The sequence below is a fragment of the Panulirus ornatus genome, chromosome 42 (assembly GCF_036320965.1).
Source record: "Panulirus ornatus isolate Po-2019 chromosome 42, ASM3632096v1, whole genome shotgun sequence".
NCBI lineage: Eukaryota > Metazoa > Arthropoda > Malacostraca > Decapoda > Palinuridae > Panulirus > Panulirus ornatus.
In genome coordinates, this window is record NC_092265.1 from 29149136 (window position 1) to 29173515 (window position 24380).

Here is a 24380-nt window from a genome sequence, read left to right on the forward strand (position 1 = left end):
GTGTGAGGGTCTCCACCCCGTCAGGTGAGAACAGGTCCACTCCAGCCTCCACTCCTCAGGAAAATGAGTTTTCCAGAATGGGGTGGGGAAGCTGGGGTAGAGATTGCTCAAGCCAAACGGTCGAGAGATGGATGATGGATGATAAAAGATAAAAAATAAAAAAGGGATGTGAAGATGGACTGGAGGCAACGCGGGGGTGTGGGGAGCAGCGAGGGTGGTGAGGGAACAGCCTGCCGGCGTCGTCACCGTAACGGTCTCCCGCGGGAAGGACCAACGCGGGAGGCAACGTTACAATCCACTTCTTTCTTCGGTCTTCTCTCTTCTGTCTTCTGTCTTCTTTCTTCGTGGGATCTGGCGGTTAATCCTCCATCAACCACGTGGTTAACACATGGCCGAGATGTCGTTAAGATTAACATATCTAACATAAAGATTTCTATTTTGCAGATGAATGTTTTACGTGTAGAAATCTGTAATATCTTCAATACCATAAAGATAATTGCGTCATTATCTATTTTGCAGGCTTTTCATCCCCGGCTTTACATACTGAAAAAAGTATTGTTTAGAGAAAAGTAATGTAATTATTATTAACACAAGGTTCATGGATTCTAAGTTATGAGTTTCTACTCTTCAAAATTTTAGCATCATCCACTGAGAAAACTTTGAAAAAACAGACTTTTATTTTGTGTGATGAGAACTAATGAAAGATTATTTACATTTTCCTTAAGGATATTCTTTATGAGTCAAATGAAAGTATTTCGTTAGATAAAAAACTTACATCGGTAACAACGAGAGATAAACAATCAATATTCATAAACTTTATCTTTGATGAATTAAAGTTCATCAAATGACAGATGAGAACTAATGAAAGATTATTTATGTTTTCCTTAATAATATTCTCTATGAGTCAAATGAAAGTATTTTGTTAGATAAAAAGAAAAAAACTACAGTAACAACGAGAGATTATAATTTTAATCAATGATCATAAACTTTATCTTTGATGAATTGAAGTTTATCAAATGACAGATAAAGATTATTATATACAATTTCCAACAATCTTATTGACATCATAAAACCAAATATGATTCATGAATTTTTCAAATCATCAAAAGTAAAAAGAAGAAGCCGTCCGGAGGTGACTTGTTACCCCCGGTGTAAACACTTATAGGCGAAATCCGGTAACACCTCTTGAATAGCATGTGGAAGAGAGCGTAGAGTGGCTAGGCTGTGGAGCATGTTCTCCACTTCAACTGACTAATGATATGTTAAGACAACACAAACCACATACATCGATTGTAAGGATGGAATCAGGGATGAAACATCTATAACTAGAAAGGTTAAGATACAAAGATGGTGAAATACCTTTACCCGGGATCAGTAGCACCTGTGGCAATGGACACAGCTTTGTGCATGATCACTTACAACTGATAAACGTTGATACGAAAGTCTTAGGTTTTGTCCCTCAGGAAAATTTTTTTTATAAATATCTATAGAAGACTTACATATGTTATATGTACGTTATCTCTAGAATGTCGTTGAACGGGATGTATAACACTTGTGTGGATAGACACAGCTTTGCAATACATGATCTATTACACGAAATGAACTTCACTAACGAAGAGTTATTCAATGCGTCGTTGGAGAACAGTGATCAAATACCTATACAGAATTTTTATGTTAGATAAAAGGCATTTCTTGATAGTAAACATAAAAAATTATGATGAAAAATAAAGGACGTTGAGGTAAAAATTTTGTTAAAAAGATGAAATACTCCTGCCTTAAACTAGCTCCTTGTATTGCATTTTCAGTTAGATACCCGCATGATAATGCATTCTATTCTTTATAATCATAAATGTTTATGTTCTTAACACGTTTTTATCATTTCTTATATGATCTTAAGGATTCAGGCTTAAAGATCTTGGTAATGAACAATCATTATAATGCAACACAATACATATTCATCATAAACAAATTATTTATCACAATAACCATTATGTTTGTACCAGATTCTTTAAGTCCTCAGTCACGTTTGTTAATATATAAGAGATTTTTCCGCCACTGACAAGTGGCTCCGTGGTGTAGTGGTTAGCACATCTGCCTCATAAACAGTTGGTCCGGGTTCGATTCCCGGCGGGGCCTTTGTTTTAAGTATTTTTTTGTGACCGTAAATACTCGTAGGTAGGTTCTCTCTCTCTCTCTCTCTCTCTCTCTCTCTCTCTCTCTCTCTCTCTCTCTCTCTCTCTCTCTCTCTCTCTCTCTCTCTCTCTCTTATATATATATATATATATATATATATATATATCTCCGGCAAGAGGCAAGTTGATATGTGCTGGATGGGTGGGTGGGGTGCAGAGTGGCTCGCCGTCATATGGCAAGAACTTCATCGCTTTCACTCAGTCACGCAATCTACATTCATAGTGGCTGGCTGGGGAGAGAGAGAGAGAGAGAGAGAGAGAGAGAGAGAGAGAGAGAGAGAGAGAGAGAGAGAGAGAGAGAGAGAGAGAGAGAGAGAGAGAGGAGTTCATGCTCATGAGTTCATCTAACGAGATTTTGCCAAAAGGCAGGGCAAGCACGTAACGCTCTCCGCAGAGAAATATATTGTCACGAAGAAAAAGATCAAAAAGGTGGGAGTAAGGTGTTGTGATGTGTTATGTCTGGGAATGAGAGCTTGTGTGTTTGTGGAGTGAGAGCCAGCAGACAACGTCTGGGTGAGACAGGAAGGTAAGAAAGCTGCCTGGGTCAGAGGAGTGGTAATTAACAGCCACTAAAATGCCACGTGGTGCCTGGAAACTGTAGTGAAGTAAGTGACATGGGGGCCTGCATGGGTCTGCTGGTGGTGTTGGGGGGTGGTGGGGGTGGTGTTGGGGGGATGGGGGGGTTGAGTTAGAAGGCACACGCAAAAGTCAAAGAGAAAACCCTATATATTGTCAGCGTGACAATGGAGGTGCAAATGTTGTTATTCTTGGACCTGAAGCGAAATATTCATCAATTGTATTCTCACACGTATCTATAGTAATGCTTTCAACCACAATCTAATTGGTAAATGATTCTGTAAATGATTCCTCAATCTTGTTAAGGAAAAAGTATTTCACCTCATCTGAGGTCAAACGTTTGCCCACCAGTTTGTGTTCATCACTATCAGCGTGACGTCATTAGTAGACAGAAGTTTATACCTCATAGCGATTTTTGTTGGCAATACAGACAGTTAGTTTCGCTCTATTTCCTATGAACGTAACTTTAAAGTAAAGTACACACGGTAAAAGGTATCTTCCCGGATGTGTCCAATCAATTTAGAAATGATCAATACGACTCGTGTTGTCTGGGTAGGGTTGGTGAGTGTGAATGTGGATATATTTCGTCATAATTATGGTAACTCATCTTTATAAACAATTCCATCAAAATATAAATCATTATAACATTTATTATGACAATTTGTCCCTGCCTGGCACGGGGTCTTGTCGTACGACGGTCTGCCGCTCTGTAACAGGTCAACATGTATGTGTATCGTGGGATTTACTGGTTATTAACAGGTAAAGGTCATTAAACCAGAAGCTGTACCATACAGTACAACATACTATAACAGTATTTGCTACTTGGTAACAGGAATATATGTATGTTGTTACATGTAGAAGGTTATGAAGAGCTAAGGTCATGACGCCTTCATCCATATCATACGTCATACATCAAATGTATAACAGAATGTATATATGTTGGAGTGTTACCGGACTCCGCCTGCATGAGGTTCCACCACAGGTATAAAGTCACCTAAAATTATCGTTAATGGCCAGAAACATCTCGTCATGGAACTTTTCACTACTGATTGTAGCGCAGCCTTATAGTTACAGGAGCCCCACAAAAGTGGTCCTGGAGTTATAGAACTGATCACCTTGGATGATATAACATCAGTGAGCAGTTAAAGGTCATTGAACTTAATTACTTAATATAAACATTGAATATAGAAAACCTGATGACGGCTGGACATAAAGCTATGAATATCTTTCTTGATTACTGAGTGTCAGGACGGGTTCTGCTGGCCCAGCAGGACTTGAAGAACTTTGGAGGAGTTTGTTGGAGGGTCTTGTGAGTGTGGTGGTGCAAGATGATCATCGAGAAAGCTCTTGTAACTGCTTGACCTTAACTGTTTCATGAAACTGATGACCTGTAGAGATCGTCTACTGAATCTGGTGTCATTTCACATATGTACTAATCTGTACAACTTCTTATAAGAACTTATTGTATTAAAGACGTAAATCTCCCGAGGAATTGTGCAGATCATAATCGGTTTTTAGTAGCGACAACACAAAAGGATTTTCCTTCACCAAACTATTTTGAAAACCTGTTTATAATGAAATTATCAACATGTGACTCTAAGTTTTCAGTATTATAAGGAAGTTAATAAATACATTTACCAAATTAGAAGTTAATAAATACATTTATCAAATTACGGTTTTCACAATATTTTGAGAAGTATATATCGAAAGCTGGAAGTGAATTATCACCATAGTTATATAAATTGTTTATATAAAGCATGTAATTATTCTTTTCTTGTTTAAACCGTGCATCAGTATATAGGGATGAATTATGATTTCATTATTCTTTACATAAATGAATCAGTTTTCACCAGCTGTGAAGTAAACGTTTCTTTCAAAACCAATGTGCAGCCATCCAGCCAGCCAGCCTGGCCTCCAGAGAAGTTATGACACATTTATCATCAGTATGGAATGACTAATGAACTGTGCATATTTATGTCCTCTTGGAAAATATATGGTATATATTCCATGGTAATATGTATGTAATGTAATCTCTTCTATCTATTCATTTGTCTATCATCATTACGCCATTCCTAATCTAATGGTGTGTAAGAACCAATCATGTTGGCCGAAAATAGTAACGTAAATACGTTTAAGAATAAACATGATAATATTTTGCTTCACCTCCACTTGTGACAGCATTTGCGTCTCCTTAGTCACTTAGACAGACTGCAGGTTTTTCTCTTTGAATTATCTGTTTACCTTTCTACTTTCACCAGTCTAATCTAAGATTCTGATATCTGCCACTATCACAAACACCTTCAAAATGACCCATTGATCTGTTGCTGTTTGACTTCCTTTGTATTCCTTTTGATAACCAGATTTCCTGCTGCTCCTTCCCTGGGTGGGCAGGTGATGGCAGGATTCACCCAGCCAGGTCAGCTCCCCCACCATGACTGGACCTGCTGCCTCTTGTCACTTTTATATGTGGCTACTGTGATAATGGAGGTTTGGGTTAAAGAGAAAGTAACATATCCTGGCCACACTCTTGTTGCTCGAATTCATATAAGTAAAGTCCACATATAGCACGACTGTCCTATGATAATTCAGTGGAGGTGACTAATAGAAAGATAATGAAATACAAATTAGCCATCTTGTGAAGTGTATATGCTCTGACGTATGATACGAATTCCAGCTCAATAACGTTTGGCTGTTAATATCAATTAATATCAAAATGAAGACCAATCTGGACTGGCAGGGAAGGGTAGGTAAGGTGTTCATAAGTTGTGTTACATATATGACAGGTGTGTTGTTACCTTACTGTAGGTAAGGTGTTCATAAGTTGTGTTACATATATGACAGGTGTGTTGTTACCTTACTGTAGGTAAGGTGTTCATAAGTTGTGTTACATATATGACAGGTGTGTTGTTACCTTACTGTAGGTAAGGTGTTCATAAGTTGTTACATATATGACAGGTGTGTTGTTACCTTACTGTAGGTAAGGTGTTCATAAGTTGTGTTACATATATGACAGGTGTGTTGTTACCTTACTGAGCCTCATAGTTTGCCTGATCTTCGTAACGTTCATCACGATCACTTTATGTAATAACTCACAATGATATATAATCTCCACATCTCACTCCGTCAATCATAGTCGAGTTCTTTAATATAACACCATTGCAAAACATAATTGCTCAGTAACCAAAGATATTAGCGCCGTGTGCCTTAATTACTAATCTATCCTCATTCTTACTAAAAAAAAGACAAGAACATTCATCTATCGAGGCTTCTAATGAATCTAATAGGCTATCAATGATGACATTTATATTCATCTTCCCTCAACCTTCTGAAATGTTAATCCTCTTTCATGTGTAACCTCAGAATCGGTTCAGGTTTTGCCACACTAAAACCATAAATTCATGAACTTGGTATTTTCAACTACTTTTCCATTCCAACTGAGTGGAGCAAGACAACCCTTTTTCTGCTGAAGGGTACGTTATGAAGGTGCTTCTCTACTCTCGTCCCAAGCCTCTCTCTCCTGTCCTGCCTGACTCTCGTCCCAAGCCTCTCTCTCCTGTCCAGCCTGACTCTCGTCCCAAGCCTCTCTCTCCTGTCCTGCCTGACTCTCGTCCCATGCCTCTCTATATCTCCAGCCTCTCCCATCCTAAGCCTCTCTCTTGCCCCGCCTCTCTCACCCCACACCATCTCTCCTTCACAGCCATACTTCCATCCTGGGATTCTCTCTCGTGTGCAGCCTACCTCTTATCCCAAGCCTCTCTCTCGTGTCTATCTTCTCTCTCTTTAAAATGAGGCTTGATCATCATTTGTCACTCTCCAGTATGGAATAATTCAGTTAATCAGTTATGATAACGCAGTGGTATATCATGCTACCTTCTCAACCACTGGCCAGGTAATATACCAACATTGATTAACCCATGTCACCTGCTTTGTGAGAGTAAGTAAGATTTATAATATCATTCTTCAACATTAGGAATAATATAGTCATGGTAAGTCGGGAGGCTGGAGCTTAAGTTTATCCTTACTATTGTCTTTATAACAGAAAGTGAAGGGATGCATGTCCTTGGTGATGGGATGCATGATATATTCATGTTCATTCTACCTTATGACCTTCATGTAAACATTTCCTTCAGGCATATTAATTCTGCAAGGTATTTTTTCTACCTGTTTTCCGTGCTGAGTGTTGCCGGAGGGAGTGGAGGGTGGGGAGGGAGCCTTTGCTTTGTACTTCGTTTCTTCTACTGCTGTTAAGGGCAATACATTTTGTTGAATAGTGTTAAGGCCAGACCACCTGGCTGTGTGGTATCTATATAACTCCAAGCCTTTCTCGCGCCTGGCCTGGCTACATCCTTAGCATATCTCTCGTCTCAACTCTTTTGCCCTAAACCTTCCTCTCTTGTTCAGCTTTTCTCTCTCTCATCCTAAGCCTCTCGATCATTCACAGCCTCACTCTCATCCCAATCCTCTCTCTCATATCCAGCCTAACTCTTATCCCCCCCCCCCCCCGCCCCGCCCCTTGTTCCCAACATCACCTTAATCCCAAGTCTCTCTCTCGTGTCAAGCCATCTTCATACCAAGCCCCACTCTCCTTCACAGCCTCACTCTGCTCTCAAACCTCTTCCTTGTCCAACCTTTCTCATCCCAAGCTTCTCGCTTCTCCACAGCCTCTGTCTCATCTCGATCCTCTCTCTCGTATCCAACTTAACCCTCAACCCAGGCTTCTTTCTCAAGACCAGCCTCTCTCATCTTACCAATATCGTTTTCATTCCAAGCTTTTCTCACGTCCAGCCTCGCTCTCATCACCAGCCTTTCTCTTTCTTTCAAGTCTAATTTTCAACCTAAGTCTTGCTCTTGTGTCCAGCCTCTCTCAAACAAACCTTTCTGCCACACTCAGCCTCACTCTCCTCCCACACCTCTCTTGCCTCCAGCTTTTCTCATCCCAAGCTTCTCTCTACTTCACTACTTTTTCTCACATTCCAAGTATATCTCTCGTGTCCAGCCTCGCTTATGAGAGATCTCTCTTTTACAACTTCAGTCCCCTCCCAAACTCTGGTGTCCAGCATCTCCCATCCCAAGCCTCTCTCTCATGATCAGCCTCTCTCATCACAAACTTCTTTCCCATTCACAGGTTTACAGTGCCTCCCTCCCAAGCCTCTTTTCATAACCTCACCCAACCCAAGCCTCTCTCTCCTTCAAAGCCTCACTCTCCGGCCAAACATCTTGTGTTCAGCCTCTCTCATCCCGAGCCTTTCTCTCCTACAAAGCCTCACTCTCATCCCAGGCCTCCCTCTCCCTCCCTCTACACCAGCAGTATTTAAACATTTTCAGCGTTGCAGGTCCACATGAATTTGGGGAAGAATTAGAGAAATTATGGAGCTCTTTATAATGTGTTCCATTTTCACAATGTTGCTTCAAATCTTACAGTTGCACGTGTTGGGCTACCACAATAACCGCCACCTGATTGCCACTCTCCTGGAGGAGGAGGAAGAAGACGATGTTGTGATAGTAAACATCACATGATGTATCACTAATGGTCATAAGATCAAACATTATGGCTACACATCCCGACAATCACCAGACTGTGTGTGGCACAGCACGAAGGACGGAGTCGCCCGCCAGTCTTGTACGAAGCACAATACAATATCTCACTACTTCCTGCCGCTTTCAGTACTTTCTATCAGTCAAGATACTCACACTACGTACGTACGTACACGGTTCTATTATCCTTTGTACATCTTCACTACTGGCGTTTTCGACCTTATCTGAATGAGTCAGATCAAATGGTTATCAGGGACACAGAATACATAACACTTATCCACTGTCTTTGTCTTTCATACTCTATCTTTCATACTTGTTTGCCATTATTACACGAAAGTCCACTTGGGAACTTATCGTGTTTCATTTTCTCCGTGGACTCATAGGAATATATATATATATATATATATATATATATATATATATATATATATATATATATATATATATATATATATATATATATATATATATATATATATATATATATATATATATATATATATATATATATATATATATATATATATATATATATATATATATATATATATATATATATATATATATATATATATATATATATATATACGAACTAAGTGCATATGAACGAGCACTCTCATGAAACATACAAACCTCCAACAGCCAGGATCGAACCCGGGACCCCTGTGCAACGGGCGGGAGAGCTACCGCAAGGCTATGATCGCCCCTGATACGGAAATAATTATTCGAATACTATGTACTCGAATGCCTTTGACCTGAAATGTAAGTTCAAGCTAGTAGGCCGACCCTGCACTTAGCTTGATTCCTTTTGTGTTCAATATATTCTTCTTCACTACATCTCCTCTCCGTAATACCTTTATCTTCACTATGCAAGGCTTATTATAATCTTCACTACAACCCCATCTTCATACGACCTTATCTTGAATAAGCTGGTTTCAAGAAAGGCTTTAGATTTTACCCGCTCACACAAACAACGTACTTACACGGGACCACACGAGTGTAAAACTCCCTCCTAATACAGTGCAAATAGATGATTACACACACCTACACACACCACCACCACTAATAATACACAGAGAAATAGCCTTTTCGGTCGGCTTTGGATCCGTCCTTGAACGTAGTTTGGAGGATTTGGGGGATCAGGTCAATAAGGTTAAGTTCACTACAACTTCATATTCACTAACGTGTATCTTCATTACTAGTATATTTTCACTAAATAATATCTTCACTATACCCTCTTCTTCACTACACTGTTATTTCTACCATACCATCATCATTGCACTCCCTAATGTTCACTAATAGTTCTTATCTTCACTACATAATCATTTTGAACACACTTCACTCTTTACTAACCCTTATCTCTACTACATTCGTATCTTCACTACATTCTTTTTTCACCACAACCTATCTTGACAATATCCTTATCATCACTATGCTCTTCCTCGCTACACTCTCATCTTAACATCATCCTTCTGTTTACCGAACTTAGTTCAAAGACTGACTTGAACGTAGCTTTGGAAAGTTTGTGTTCCTCATTGTGTTACCTCCTTATTATCATTGTAAAGGCAATTGTCACTACTCCCAAATAAACCCTCATCGTCACTACACTCTCATCATTATCATTACTTCTTGATGTTCAATACAAAATTTCAACATACATATTTGTCTTCACTACAGAATAATTTCATTGCACCTTAATCTTCATTACTCCTTGTTTCAGCTACATCCGTATCTTCCATTCATTCTTATATCTTATATTAGTTACATCTTTACAATATCTTTATATCTTCTCTGTTCCGTCTTTTGGAAAATTGAAAATGAGAGGGAAGGATTTCCAGCCTCCCGCTCCCTCCCCTTTTAGTCGCCTTGTACGACACACAGGGAATACGAGGCAAGTATTCTTTTTTTCCCTATCACCAGGGATAACAGCATCTGGTGTTCCCAGACGGTCACCCATCCAAGTACTAACCAGACCCAACGCTGCTTAACTTCCCTGATCGGACGATATATGCATATATATATATATATATATATATATATATATATATATATATATATATATATATATATATATATATATATATATATATATATATATGTACGACTGAAAACAATGAATTTCCCAAATAAAAAAATGGAGGCGCCGGGGTTTGAACCCGGGTCCTCTCGCATGCCAAGCAAGCGCTCTACCACTGAGCTACGCCCCCAAGAACATATTTTGGGACTTAGTATTATATAAAGCACTGAGATTACCACGGCAAGATACTGTTTGACCGACCGTTGCCGACTAGCCGGCAAAATAACCACAGGGTAAATCTCCATGTTGCTGTCGTGTTTTCCTCTCAATTTTCCAAGAAGAAATGAGTTTTACATTTTTATTTTCGTTGCAATAGACTGGAACTAAGCAATAGACTGGAACTAAGCAATAGACTGGAACTAAGCAATAGACTGGAACTAAGCAATAGACTGGAACTAAACAATAGACTGGAACTAAGCAATAGACTGGAACTAAACAATAGACTGGAACTAAGCAATAGACTGGAACTAAAAAATAGACTGGAACTAAGTAATAGACTGGAACTAAGCAATAGACTGGAACTAAGCAATAGACTGGAACTAAGCAATAGACTGGAACTAAGCAATAGACTGGAACTAAACAATAGACTGGAACTAAGCTGACCTGGTATGAGGTCAGAGCCCTCATTATCATCCCTGCTAACTACTGGAAGCAGATAGTCGTTCCACAACCGATGTCTGGCCCATGTTAACTCTGATGTGCCCAGCAGTTGGAGGAGGATCGCCAGAAGCTTCTGGAAGATTTCAAGGACGTCTTGGTGGACCTGACCCTTTCAGATAAGGTCGAAAACCCCAATTTATTGTGAAGATCTTCACTATAACGTTGGACGAACATACTGAATGTTGCACACATGTGATGCGGACAAAATGAAAAAAGAAAAAGACAAAAACTATGTCTGGTGTGGGTCTCGAACCCACGACCTTGAGTGTGTCAGACTCACGCTCTACCACTGAGCTAACCAGACAATAGAAAAATACGTCTGTTTCTTCAATTTGAATTAATGAAAATCTTTGCGAGGCAGCGTTTAGAAAAGAGAGATGTCTTTGACGAAATTTACTTGCTTTGGCTCCTTCTTCTGTCCCTCATTATCGAAAGTAAACATACTGAAGGATATATATATATATATATATATATATATATATATATATATATATATATATATATATATATATATATATATATATATATATATATATATTGGAAAGGATCACAATTTTGCGCGTGATCAAGTATATTCCTATGAGTCCACGTGGAAAATGAAACATGAGAAGTTCCCAAGTGCACTTTCATGTAATAACCACATCATCAGGGGAGACACAAGAGAGACATATAACAGTCAGTTGACATACAACGAAGAGACGTAGCTAGTACGCCATTTGGTAAACATGTGATTGTCCGAGACAGACAACAAGCGTATCATAAACTAATTATGTGGACAAGATGAATTCCTTACAAATTTTATCAACACTAAATTTATGCAATTTGTATAGACAATCACTTATATCAAGATTATAATTCTTTGTGCATTTAATGATAGAAGATTCAATGATATTTCTCGTGGTACTGGAGTTAGAGATTATAATGCCATCTCAGTTATTAACTCTAACTCCAGTACCACGAGAAATATCACTGAATCTTCTATTATTAAATACACAAAGAATTATAAAACTTAAGGAAACATGCAACATGGCGGTCAAACTATGAGATGCACAAATGAAGTTTATGAATGGAATATCAGTGAGACGAACTAGTTGATGAATGATGAATGAAAGTGTAATAAAGTCATGATGAATGAATGAAAGTGTAATAAAGTCATGATGAATGAATGAAAGTGTAATAAAGTCATGATGAATGAACGAAAGTGTAATAAAGTCATGATGAATGAATGAAAGTGTACTAAAGTCCCAGTTTAAAAGGACAAAATATGAATGGCAGCCAGGGAAGAGTGGCCCAGGTAAATGGAAGGGTTGAAAAGTTCGCGTTATGTGACGAATTTTGATAGATTTTGCAAGTTTCCTTTCCTATGATGGAACGTAAAAGTTTGTGCTTAGTTCTAGAGACAGAGTTCATAGGTTTATGTTTTAATGATGAACATCAAAGGATACCATTAATTTAACTGACTTTAAAAATGTTCAATTAAATGAAGCATTACATACACAAGCTGCTTTCTGGCGGAGTTAAAAATTCGCATTTTTTTGCTAATTCTAAAGTAGGTGTTAAATTGACGGACTTAAAAGTTCGAGTTTCAGCTTTAAACCTTGTGTTTGTATGACGTATCTTAGAGTACTTGTTAATATAATGCAAGTGGAAGATTTACGTTTAAAAGATGGTGTTTAAATGTTAATTAATGAATGACAGTTAAATGGATAGATTTTAAGTTCGCGTTTACGTGGGCCACTTTAAGGTTAAGGTTCGTACGTACCAGGTTGACCAGATGGCGGTAGTGTGTAGACACAGCCATACCAGGTCGTATTTATCATCATTAAAGTCACCTTCCTTACTTACTTATGGCGGCGATGAAATTCACTGGTTCTTGATTCTGCACCAATTAACCTATCAGATAATGGTACAATGTTTGCCTGGTGTTGTATATATCACGTCTGTTGTTGAAACACAAGAATGCCAGGTGACTTTGGGAGTGGATGATAATGTAAAGATCAATATAAATGTGGGAAATCTTGAACCGCCATCACCAGACACAACACATGTTTGGATCTGGCGGGGGGAGGGACTTGCCTGTGACGTCACGATGCCCCGCCTCCAGCCTGGCGCCGCTCTGTGTGTGTGTGCGTGTGTGTGTGTGTGTGTGTGTGTGTGTGTGTGTGAGCTCATCTTTTGTGACTGTTATGTGTTTTGCCCGTTTTTTTAACCTTGTGTGTATGCATCGTGTTTTTTAGTTACTTGTACACACACACACACACACACACACACACACACAGAGGCAAGCCAGGAAACTTAAAGACAAGATGGAACTCAGTGGGATATTCATCCACTGTGATAAATCCAGGTAAGAGAAGGAGAGAAGCTGTGTATACAACCACAATGTAAGTAAGATGTAGCTTCATCATCAGTAAACATACCTGGTGTTGTAAACCTCTATCATATCGCCCATTACAAGTCTTGTTATCTTCATCATAAGGGAGGATTCTGAGGCTTGCTATCAATGTTGTCATCTTCTCTGAATGATATTACAGAAATGTTTGTAGAATCTACTAATAATGACACATAGATCCTTCTTGTGCTTCGATGCTTTTATTACCAGGTCGTTAAGGTGATATTAACCATGAAGACACACAATGTGGTTATGGATGAGGCATTACGTGAGATGAGAGCCATCTGGGATGATTGTAGGATGATATTAACCATGAAGACACACAATGTGGTTATGGATGAGGCATTACGTGAGATGAGAGCCATCTGGGATGATTGTAGGATGATATTAACCATGAAGACACACAATGTGGTTATGGATGAGGCATTACGTGAGATGAGAGCCATCTGGGATGATTGTAGGATGATATTAACCATGGAGACATACAATATGGTTATGGATGAGGCATTACGTGAGATGAGAGCCATCTGGGATGATTGTAGGATGATATTAACCATGAAGACTCACAATGTCGTTATGGATGAGGCATGACGTGAGATGAGAGCCATCTGGGATGATTGTAGGATGATATTAACCATGAAGACACACAATGTGGTTATGGATGAGGCATTACGTGAGATGAGAGCCATCTGGGATGATTGTAGGATGATATTAACCATGAAGACACACAATGTGGTTATGGATGAGGCATTACGTGAGATGAGAGCCATCTGGGATGATTGTAGGATGATATTAACCATGAAGACACACAATGTGGTTATGGATGAGGCATTACGTGAGATGAGAGCCATCTGGGATGATTGTAGGATGATATTAACCATGGAGACATACAATATGGTTATGGATGAGGCATTACGTGAGATGAGAGCCATCTGGGATGATTGTAGGATGATATTAACCATGAAGACTCACAATGTCGTTATGGATGAGGCATGACGTGAGATGAGAGCCATCTGGGATGATTGTAGGATGATATTAACCATGAAGACACACAATGTGGTTATGGATGAGGCATTACGTGAGATGAGAGCCATCTGGGATGATTGTAGGATGATATTAACCATGAAGACTCACAATGTCGTTATGGATGAGGCATGACGTGAGATGAGAGCCATCTGGGATGATTGTAGGCTGATATTAACCATGAAGACACACAATGTGGTTATGGATGAGGCATGACGTGAGATGAGAGCCAGCTGGGATGATTGTAGGCTGATATTAACCATGAAGACACACAATGTGGTTATGGATGAGGCATTACGTGAGATGAGAGCCATCTGGGATGATTGTAGGATGATATTAACCATGAAGACTCACAATGTCGTTATGGATGAGGCATGACGTGAGATGAGAGCCAGCTGGGATGATTGTAGGCTGATATTAACCATGGAAACACACAATGCAAGTTGCCACAGGTATTGTATGCAGATAATGCTGTTGTTTGCTGTCAGAGAAAGAATGGCACACTGGTTCCATGATGTTTGTAGAGAGGATGATGAAAGTGAGTGTGAGTGAAAGTATGATACAAGATGTATAATTCATTTAGGATGATACTGAGGCTGAATATGAGAGTAGAACAATGGCAGTACGAAAACTGAGGACGTATTGAAAGGTTTGGTAAATGACAAAACAATTAGAGTTGCCAGATACTTGCCTGAGCAGATCTCGTGCCAACGTTATCGTATGATTGTGGAAGGTAAATGTAAACAGGTCAGGATAGGACAAATAATATGGGCAGTGGAGATGGATTACTTGCGTAATGTGTTTGGTATTAAGAGGATAAAGATAATGAAGATTGAAGGCTTTGGATGATATGGTCTTGTAAAATATATGGTAAACAATATGCTGGTCAGGAAGATGTACTGTTGTACAACAGAGGGTAGAAAGAGAAGAGGTAGGCCACAGAAGTGATGTACAGATGTAGTGAGAAACTTGGTTATGGTTAGGAATATTTCACATGAAGATTGTATCGGATTTAAAACGATCTGTGTATAGAAATGATATAGATGGAGACAAATAAGTTAATTGTAAATTTAGGAAACGCTTTCATAAGCGTGGAAGTCTGACTTTAACTTACTGTGCATCGGTTGATGGGTGTATGTGTGATGGGTATCTATCTGTACCTGATCTCTTCATAATCTTGAAATGGAGTTACGTGATGGACAGATAGATGGGTAGAACTAACTTCACCTATTTCAAAGCATTACCAAAGATATGCCATGTTGACTGTATACATATAACACAGCGATTATAACTACTATCTTCTGAAGTCAAATCACTCACCAAATCTACTCTCCAAAATGTAGATCTATAAGACAGAAAGTATTTATTGCTGTTTTCATCATTAGATATCAATAGCGAGCAAACAGCCCTGCGAGCTAGCTTAATCAAAGGAAGTATCTCTTTGGTATGGAATCATATATACAACATGATACTGAGGCCTTAAATGAATCTATTGGTAATTTTATCACAAGTTCTTGATATGTGTTTTGGTTACAGAAATCTATTGTATTATATCTTGCAACAACCGATGAAGTACGATATTTGTTATGAATTCTATTCATTTGATAAATCAAAGCTCACGAAAGGAATAGGTAACAGTATTATACATGTCCAGTTGTTGGCACAGTGGAAGGTATGTACAAGAAGGAGAGGTAGGCCACGGAAGTGATGGATATATGTATATATGAGATGATTGATCAGGACGGGATATTTCAGATGATGTTAGAGGAATGATTGGGATGGGTTACAATGGAAGCGTCTTGTGTATAGAAGTGGTATGAATAGGGACTTGGGTCTTAGTGAGTTAAGTGAGAAAGTAAGAAGCGCTTTTATGTCTATGGAAGTCTGTTTCACTTGAACACACTAGGCACGGGTTGAGGATGTGCACATGTGACTGATGTTGTGCAGGTTATATGTACTTGATCCACACCATCATATTGACAATGGAGAAATGATGAGAGACAGATAGATAGATAAATGGAATCTATTACACAGATTATTGGCTGTCATGGAATAGATATGATTTACGAATATTTTCATTGTGGAATACTATTGAAAATGATCAAATAGTTATAGTCTGGTTATCATATCCCGTTGAATGAATGTGCCATAACTTTTCTGAAGCAAAGGTTTAGATTTGTAAGAAAATTCATACCGTTGCGAATTATATAGCATACCTAAGAATTTGTTTTGGACATAATGTTTTCCTCTCCATACATGACCAACATTATGAACACCAAAAGAAGAATTATACCTCGTATATAGTTGCAGGCATTTTATCTTTTTTTAAGTATTGTTACGAATCAACACATGCACCTGGAGATCTATCTAAGTATTTACAAATTTCTTTGAATCACTCTCGAGATTTAACAAAATTTGTATATTCAAATTATATGGGTATCAATGTAATTCAAACCCGCTTTTCTCTCTCATGATACTGAAGAAATGGAGATCAGAATCCATAATTTCACTTTGCATACGTTCTTATAATGCTTTGAAGTTTGAAAATCATTTTGTATTACTTGTATCAGTGACCAATAGATTGCATTACTCATCCTGAAATTTATGCCCTTGATCAAATGAATTTCATTGAGCTGCGAGTAGTACAGATTAACATAAACACACTGAAATATCCTTATCATTGATGTCCAAATGCAACAGATTTGTTTTGTTAAATCATCAGTATCAAGAAATAATTAATGTCATGACGGTTTATACCTTTTCTAAATCAAGCAAAACATGACCTTACTCATAGCTCACTGATCGTTAAAATCAACACATAAAAATCTATCTTTCCTTGATAATTATTTTACTTATTTTGCTTGATTGACAATGAAGCACCAGGGTTGACCCCACCCAGGATCTATTACCTTCCTCCTATCCTTCTCTTCCTCACCACACAACAAACTATTTTATAATCGTTCAACTGCCATAAGCATCTCCTCCCCCAACCATCAATTATCAAGACAGACATTCACAGCTTTTGTGTCCAGTTATCATTAGCTTTTAGGTATTTAGTGTTTATTTCATTATTGTGGCTCAATGACCTTTAACTGTACATTGTCACTGTATCCACCATCATTATATACATCTTGTTATACATTTAATGTACTTTCAATGTTTGACGTATGGTATGGCTTCAGGCTTAATGACCTTTGCTACTCATAACCATCAACATCTATCAACATATGTACATTCCTGTTATCATGTAGCAAATATTGTAATGTGAATGGCTTGTCGTATGGTAGAGATACTGGTTTAATGATCTTTACCAGTTAATAACCAATGAATCCAACGATACACATCCCCTGACGTTGTATACACAGCGAACCTTCGTATGATAAGGTCCCGTGCCAGGCAGGAACATGGCCAATCTCTCAACAACAAACTACCTGTTAGACAAGATCAGATACAGGGCCGGGTTGAGGTGAGGACCAGTACATACACCTAGAGAGGCTAACAACGACACCATAGACCCGTGAAGCAGAGACCTGCTGCTCAACCTAACAACGACACCATAGACCCGTGAAGCAGAGACCTGCTGCTCAACCTAACAACGACACCATAGACCGGGAAGCAGAGACCTGCTGCTCAACCTAACAACAACACCATAGACCCGTGAAGCAGAGACCTGCTGCTCAACCTAACAACGACACCATAGACCCGGGAAGCAGAGACCTGCTGCTCAACCTAACAACGACACCATAGACCCGGGAAGCAGAGACCTGCTGCTCAACCTAACAACAACACCATAGACCCGTGAAGCAGAGACCTGCTGCTCAACCTAACAACGACACCATAGACCCGGGAAGCAGAGACCTGCTGCTCAACCTAACAACGACACCATAGACCCGGGAAGCAGAGACCTGCTGCTCAACCTAACAATGAGACAAAAATACATTTCATCATGACACTTGACGAATCTAACAACAAAAGTATTTTCCTCAGTTGTAAATACATATATATGATTATGGATTCTGGCTCAACGATCATTATATGATCAATAAATCTAATAATTCATAGAGTTTTGCTCCTGTTTCATCCTCTCTCTGGTCGACAACTCATTATGTTATTCTCTCTGACAATGTGAATATGTAATTAATGAAAATGAATATTTTGGGCTTGCAGGTAATAATGTAAGGTGTAACTCGCATTAATAAACATACCAGATTATCTAACCTTCTATCATATCATCCTTCGCCCTCTGTCCTTCCAGATAATGTAAGTCTTGTTATCTTAATGTCTTCATGTGGGAAATTCTAATGACATTATCATCATCCGTCTCTGAATTCCATCAGAGGTATTTTTGTACACAAATATAATTAGCAATATATGCAGCACAATGTAAGTGGTGTGTGACTAACTATAGCTGTAATATTACCTGTTCATTCTTGTTACTAACACATGACACCAAGTTGCCTGTTAGTCTTATTACGTACATTAATACACTGTTGTCTTGGCTTTACATCTCTACTAATGATGACACCTAAATCCTTCTCCTGCCTTGATAGTTTTATTTCCACATCTTAAGATGATACTGTAGTTTGCCTGCTATGTGTACACAGTGTAAACATGTTGCATATGTCTACGGTGAATATCACTGGTCATTGTACACTGTACAACGATAGCCTGTTAAGATCTTCCTGCAATGTCATAAGATTCTGTTTAACTCGTAAACACGATTTCATTGCAGGTAGGAAAAATTTGATATAAATCTAAAGTTGATATATTCAAAGAGAAATATAGAACAAGACAGATTACATTTGATATATCACATATTAGTTCACCAGCTAAAGACACCATTGTAACATATTGTGAAACTAATATATAGCATGATTCATGTACAAGGACCATCTTCTACACATGACCAATATTTCACAACCATCACAAAATGATTCACTGATAAAGCCAGTGTATGTAATGTCCTTCCTTTTCCTCAGCTCATTAGGCATTTTCCGTGAGCCAACCTATATGTTATTTGTCCCCTCATTTGTGACCTTGTAGTTGTTGTACGGTGGAGTAATGCTTGACTTGCTATACTGAGGGACAGACACACTGACACAAGCCATGTTGTAGTTGTTGTACGGTGGAGTAATGCTTGACTTGCTATACTGAGGGACAGACACACTGACACAAACCATGTTGTAGTTGTTGTACGGTGGAGTAATGCTTGACTTGCTATACTGAGGGACAGACACACTGACACAAGCCATGTTGTAGTTGTTGTACGGTGGAGTAATGCTTGACTTGCTATACTGAGGGACAGACACACTGACACAAACCATGTTGTAGTTGTTGTACGGTGGAGTAATGCTTGACTTGCTATACTGAGGGACAGACACACTGACACAAACCATGTTGTAGTTGTTGTACGGTGGAGTAATACTTGACTTGCTAGACTGACACAAACCACTGTTGGCTAAATTATGAAAAAATGAAGAGAATTGTTTCTTGAAAGATTTATCAAATCTAAGGCGCTTACTCTAAGTCATTCATCATTTTCTTCTTTTTAGGAGTCAATTACAAATTAAGACAACTAGTTTTCCATTACAAGAATTATAGAGCTCATACAATCAATTCAAAATTTACATAGTAGGTATACATTCCATTAGAATGTGTTTAGATGAAATTCTAATTCTTTAATGTTCTCAGCAATCCAACCTATGAAAAAACTTTACATGACAAATAAAGCCAGATAACAATGTGTCATAAGACCAGAGCCCCTGCCAAGCTGGGACTTGGCCAAACATAAACAACCACTTTCTTATAGACGATTAGTCAAGGTTCTGGGTCGAGCACCAGGATCTATTGACCTCTGACATAATATATTTTCTCTGATCCTTCATCATCACCACCACACTCCCGGCACCCATCAATAAACCCTTCCCAAATTCCTCACTTCCTTATAAACTCGTCCCTGTAGTCAACAATTAAGAAACCTAAACCGACCAAAAAGCATTACGTTGTTCAACAATGTAAACCCCAGCTAGGGTGAGCCTTAGACACTCTTACGGTATATTGTGATGGACGAAGGATTTACTCCCTAAGTAATGTATTATACATTTACTGTATCTAAAAATCTATGACTAATTATAGAATGCAGATAGTAAAAGTGTATTTTCCTTGTGGATTCATATTGAATATATACGAAATATTTTATCTAAAATGATTATCTTATACGAGAATGAATAAGATCCCATAACTTTTCTGGAGCACAGGGTACAGAAATGTATGTAACATGAAACCGGTAGAATTAACATATCTAACATAAAGATTTCTATTTTGCAGATAACATAAATGTTTTACATGTAAAAATCAGTAACATCTTCAACAACCCAAACATAAACCATCAGATTTTATATCACAAGCTTTTTATCCGGGTTTTACGCATTAAAACGATATTGTCTATAGAAAAGTGATGTAGTTATTATTCGCACCAGGTTTAGAAAGTCTTAAACAAGTTATAAGTTTATATTCTTCAAAACTTTAGTAAGATCCATTAAGTATACTTTGAAAAATAGACATGTTTACTTTACTGTGATAAACACTAATTAAGAAATTTTTTTTTTTTTTTTTTTTTTTTTATACTTTGTCGCTGTCTCCCGCGTTTGCGAGGTAGCGCAAGGAAACAGACGAAAGAAATGGCCCAACCCCCCCCCCCATACACATGTACATACACACGTCCACACACGCAAATATACATACCTACACAGCTTTCCATGGTTTACCCCAGACGCTTCACATGCCTTGATTCAATCCACTGACAGCACGTCAACCCCTGTATACCACATGACTCCAATTCACTCTATTCCTTGCCCTCCTTTCACCCTCCTGCATGTTCAGGCCCCGATCACACAAAATCTTTTTCACTCCATCTTTCCACCTCCAATTTGGTCTCCCTCTTCTCCTCGTTCCCTCCACCTCCGACACATATATCCTCTTGGTCAATCTCTCCTCACTCATTCTCTCCATGTGCCCAAACCATTTCAAAACACCCTCTTCTGCTCTCTCAACCACGCTCTTTTTATTTCCACACATCTCTCTTACCCTTACGTTACTTACTCGATCAAACCACCTCACACCACACATTGTCCTCAAACATCTCATTTCCAGCACATCCATCCTCCTGCGCACATCTCTATCCATAGCCCACGCCTCGCAACCATACAACATTGTTGGAACCACTATTCCCTCAAACATACCCATTTTCGCTTTCCGAGATAATGTTCTCGACTTCCACACATTTTTCAAGGCTCCCAAAATTTTCGCCCCCTCCCCCACCCTATGATCCACTTCCGCTTCCATGGTTCCATCCGCTGACAGATCCACTCCCAGATATCTAAAACACTTCACTTCCTCCAGCCTTTCTCCACTCAAACTCACCTCCCAATTGACTTGACCCTCACCCCTACTGCACCTAATAACCTTGCTCTTATTCACATTTACTCTCAACTTTCTTCTTCCACACACTTTACCAAACTCAGTCACCAGCTTCTGCAGTTTCTCACATGAATCAGCCACCAGCGCTGTATCATCAGCGAACAACAACTGACTCACTTCCCAAGCTCTCTCATCCCCAACAGACTTCATACTTGCCCCTCTTTCCAGGACTCTTGCATTTACCTCCCTTACAACCCCATCCATAAACAAATTAAACAACCATGGAGACATCACACACCCCTGCCGCAAACCTACATTCACTGAGAACCAATCACTTTCCTCTCTTCCTACACGTACACATGCCTTACATCCTCGATAAAAACTTTTCACTGCTTCTAACAACTTGCCTCCCACACCATATATTCTTAATACCTTCCACAGAGCATCTCTATCAACTCTATCATATGCCTTCTCCAGATCCATAAATGCTACATACAAATCCATTTGCTTTTCTAAGTATTTCTCACATACATTCTTCAAAGCAAACACCTGATCCACACATCCTCTACCACTTCTGAAACCGCACTGCTCTTCCCCAATCTGATGCTCTGTACATGCCTTCACCCTCTCGATCAATACCCTCCCATATAATTTACCAGGAATACTCAACAAACTTATACCTCTGTAATTTGAGCACTCACTCTTATCCCCTTTGCCTTTGTACAATGGCACTATGCACGCATTCCGCCAATCCTCAGGCACCTCACCATGAGTCATACATACATTAAATAACCTTACCAACCAGTCAACAATACAGTCACCCCCTTTTTTAATAAATTCCACTGCAATACCATCCAAACCCGCTGCCTTGCCGGCTTTCATCTTCCGCAAAGCTTTTACTACCTCTTCTCTGTTTACCAAATCATTTTCCCTAACCCTCTCACTTTGCACACCACCTCGACCCAAACACCCTATATCTGCCACTCTGTCATCAGACACATTCAACAAACCTTCAAAATACTCATTCCATCTCCTTCTCACATCACCGCTACTTGTTATCACCTCCCCATTTGCGCCCTTCACTGAAGTTCCCATTTGCTCCCTTGTCTTACGCACCCTATTTACCTCCTTCCAGAACATCTTTTTATTCTCCCTAAAATTTACTGATAGTCTCTCACCCCAACTCTCATTTGCCCTTTTTTTCACCTCTTGCACCTTTCTCTTGACCTCCTGTCTCTTTCTTTTATACTTCTCCCACTCAATTGCATTTTTTCCCTGCAAAAATCGTCCAAATGCCTCTCTCTTCTCTTTCACTAATACTCTTACTTCTTCATCCCACCACTCACTACCCTTTCTAAACAGCCCACCTCCCACTCTTCTCATGCCACAAGCATCTTTTGCGCAATCCATCACTGATTCCCTAAATACATCCCATTCCTCCCCCACTCCCCTTACTTCCATTGTTCTCACCTTTTTCCATTCTGTACACAGTCTCTCCTGGTACTTCCCCACACAGGTCTCCTTCCCAAGCTCACTTACTCTCACCACCTTCTTCACCCCAACATTCACTCCTCTTTTCTGAAAACCCATACTAATCTTCACCTTAGCCTCCACAAGATAATGATCAGACATCCCTCCAGTTGCACCTCTCAGCACATTAACATCCAAAAGTCTCTCTTTCGCGCGCCTGTCAATTAACACGTAATCCAATAACGCTCTCTGGCCATCTCTCCTACTTACATAAGTATACTTATGTATATCTCGCTTTTTAAACCAGGTATTCCCAATCATCAGTCCTTTTTCAGCACATAAATCTACAAGCTCTTCACCATTTCCATTTACAACACTGAACACCCCATGCATACCAATTATTCCCTCAACTGCCACATTACTCACCTTTGCATTCAAATCACCCATCACTATAACCCGGTCTCGTGCATCAAAACCGCTAACACACTCATTTAGCTGCTCCCAAAATTATCGAGGTTTTTCTTAGAAATATTCCTTATGAATCAATATGAATTCTTTTTAGAGGATATGTATATATATATATATATATATATATATATATATATATATATATATATATATATATATATATATATATATATATTTCATTATATTTTAATTTTGCTTTGTCGCTGTCTCCCGCGCCTGCGAGGTAACGCAAGTAAACAGACGAAAGAAATGGCCCAACCCGCCCCCACACACATGCACACACACACACGTCCACATACGCAAACATACACACCCACACATCCCAACGTACACACATGTATACATACACAGACACACATATATACATACATGCACACAATTCACACTGTCTGCCCCTACTCACCCCCATAGCCACCCCGCCACACATGGAATAACAACACCCTCCCCCCTCATGTGTGCGAGGCAGCGCCAGGAAAAGACAACAAAGGCCCCATTCGCTCACACTCAATCTCCAGCTGTCATGCAATAATGCCCGAAACCACATCTCCCTTTCCACATCCTCCCCTCT

At 39.1% G+C, this 24380-nt stretch overlaps 2 non-coding genes across 2 annotated transcripts; one reads left to right on the plus strand and one right to left on the minus strand.

Moving 5' to 3' along the window:
- Positions 1-2064: 2064 nt before the first annotated feature.
- TRNAM-CAU (transfer RNA methionine (anticodon CAU)) lies at positions 2065-2136 on the plus strand. Its single transcript has one exon. It is a non-coding gene; the product is annotated as a tRNA-Met (tRNA).
- Positions 2137-11272: 9136 nt separating this feature from the next.
- TRNAV-GAC (transfer RNA valine (anticodon GAC)) lies at positions 11273-11344 on the minus strand. The gene has a single exon. It is a non-coding gene; the product is annotated as a tRNA-Val (tRNA).
- Between the last annotated feature and the right edge of the window lie 13036 nt (positions 11345-24380).